Source organism: Fistularia commersonii, chromosome 24, assembly GCF_037954325.1.
Source record: "Fistularia commersonii isolate RoL2024-O1a breed Wild chromosome 24, RoL_Fcom_v1.0, whole genome shotgun sequence".
Classification (NCBI taxonomy): Eukaryota; Metazoa; Chordata; class Actinopteri; order Syngnathiformes; family Fistulariidae; genus Fistularia; species Fistularia commersonii.
Window position 1 is genome coordinate 12558523 of NC_141307.1, and position 3164 is coordinate 12561686.

A 3164-nucleotide genomic window follows, 5' to 3' on the forward strand; every position below is an offset into this window, starting at 1 on the left:
CTTTACTTGTAAGACTTTTTGCTCATAAAAGCACATCATATGCTTTCACTCGCGTGATTTACTCGCGACAATAAAATATTTGTAATAACGTCTGGTAAAGCTGTGCATTTTATTTATACACCAAAATGTATTTGCCCATTTTCAGAGTGTTAGGTGGTAGTGGGCCTGTGAGGTAACATCATACCAGGTACTTCTCAGCACAAACGTTCCCTTCGCCGGCGGTGTCGCATCCGTCATCTGACGAATCATCCAATCATGCTAATGTAGCACATCCAACGTCCGGCCCGCGGCGCCAAATGAGACCCGCTTTCTAATTTACAGCGGCCCGCGGCCTCCGTCATGAAATCAATAATATGCGGCTGCCAGCACTGTTGACCACCGTATGAACCAGTGTGCTAAAAGCCATTTTATATTTCACCAGAAGATGGCATTAGATCTGTGACCGCGGCAGGAAACTTTAACCTTTGTCACAAACGGTCGAACGTGGTGAAAAATTGAAACAACTGGAAGGTGTTTTAACGGTAGCGCTTTTTTATGGAGCCCGAGAATCAAATGAAAATGCCACAAAGGCAAGCTGTGAGGGACCAAAGCTGCTCGCCGAGCACTGCAAATGTTTTACCGATGGGGGAATTTATTAAAGACTACGCGGTGAAAATGGAGAAAAATTTTCCTGAGAAGAAATGAAAGTGTTTCATTTGACATTAACAGACAATTCAAGGCAAAAGGAACAGAGATTGATTTTTTTTCCGTGAGCCTGCGACGAAAGCGCAGATGCTTGTGGGGCCGAATGGTCGTCCCTCAAACATCCTCATGAAGATGCCCCTCTTTGCAAAAAGTTTGTACACTCCTGCGCTAAAGCCCGTGATTCCGATGAGTCGTGGTGGAAAAGATTAATCGTCCGTGTCTCAGATGCTTGCATATCGTTATCCTTCACCGAGGACAGACGAAACACCTTTCACCTTCTTTGCTCCGTGAATCGAATACCGATGATACATTTCTGAATGACAGCTGGAAATATACTAGAGCTGGAGAAATGAGATACATCTGATTTTTTTTTTTTTTTTTTTTTTTAATTCCAGCCAGGAAGATTCACGCAAAGAAATATTCATATTTCTGATGTTGGAATAGCATAAAAAAACCTCCTTTCTTTACATATAAATAGCTTCTTTGAGAAGCTTCACTGACTCTGAAATGGATTTAACCAGGCTCAACTGCCTTGATTTACTACTCTATTAGGGGAAAAATTCAGGAGCTGCTTGAGACAGTAAAGTTACTTAAAAACTGCAACGCTGCCACTCTGCCTGATCACGTCCTCAATATTCCGTGCGACGGGAATAGCGTGCTGGAAGTATGCAATGTAATCATAGGAGAGTGTTTCAAGAAATCTATCAGGACCAAGAGACGGTGAGAAGATCCTTCATAAGTAGAAATAAACAAACAAACATCACCGCACTCGCACACTCTGCCTGCGTGCAGTGACCTCATCGCTAAGTAAGTTTATTACAACCTCCACGGGTCGGACGGGTGATGGATCACGACGGGGGGAGTCGAGGGGGCGAATCCACCGGAATGACTTTAATAAAGAGCGCTTGATTTGGCTGCCGAGTCAACAGATGAAATGGTTGTGTTCGGCTCCAGCGAAGCAGGGCAGACGGGGCCGCGGCTCTATTTGCTCCTTGACCAATCAGACCCCGTTTATTACGGCTTATTTATGGATCCATTGGCAGCCAATCCAAGCACAAGCAGCTTAAGACTTTTTGACGGCTTAAACCATCAAAAACAGATTTCATAATGAGGGGATTTGGAAATCGGACTCAGAATTAAGCAAATAACTGTAAGTTTCTTTCAAAAACAGCGCTCTTTTGAAGTTTCCGTGATCACGTGTCCGATATAAAAAATTTGTAAACAAGGAAAAAACAAATACTGAATAGCATCTGGTGGAGTCAGGGATTACATCATTTATTCAGCCTATTCTGCAGTTACCCAAAGCAATATACAGTATATATATATATATATATATATATATATATATATATATATATATATATATATATATATATACTGTATATACATATATATATATATATATATATGTGTATCTTTTTTTAAGGGAAAAGTGTTATATATGCCTGGTATATATATATATATATATATATATATATATACAGGGTGACCATTTTCCCCTTAAAAAAAAAAATATATATATATATATATATATATATATATATATATATATTCTTTTTTTTTTTTCCTTTTGACCATTTTTCCCCTTTTTTGACCATTTTCCCCTTAAAAAATGTATATATATATATATATATATATATTTCAAGGGGAAAATGGTCAAAAAAGAGGAAAATAGTCAAAAAAAAATATATATATATATATATTTTATACATATTTTTTTTTTTTGTGGGGAAAATGGTCACCCTGTTGCAAATTAGACAAAACCTCCCATTTTAATCTTTCAGACCATAGACAGCAGCATTTAGTTTAATCCTGAAAAATAAAAATGTCAATTAATTTTCTAAAGGGATTAAGTGTCACATTGTCTTGGGATGGAACACTGAGAAAAGGTCAGGGTGTTATTAACGGAGCGGACCCGGCCGAGTCTTTCGTCTGAGCCGGACTCCGGCGCATATTTGGATTTTTTACGTTGTGCGTGGAAAATAAAGATTTTTAGAGATAGATTTTCTCCTAAATACGAAAGTCTGAGAATTAAAGGCCCGCCCCGTTCCAAGGAGACCAACGGATTCAAGGCATGAATCGAAGAAGTGTCGGAAACGAGCGTCTTGAGGGGAATCACAAAATCTTTGCAAAGCAAAATAAAAAAGAGATTTCATTTTAAATTCGGCGATCACATGACAGGCTTTCATAACAGCGGAAATCAAGTTGCAAATAATACAATAACCGCCACCCTGATTTTTTTTGTATGTGTGTAGAGACGAACGTCAAATGTTTTTTCTTTATCTATTGATTTTATTATATGTAACTTAATTTCTTTTGAGTGTGCATCATGCCGAACAGGGGTGAACGTTAAAAGAAACATTATATATAAAACTTTTGAATGCGTTTGATAGAATCAGGATAGTATCTGATTGGTTTGGACGGAGGGAGAGTGTGTGTGGGGGTGGAGGGGTGGTTATGCGTGCATTTTCATAAAACAT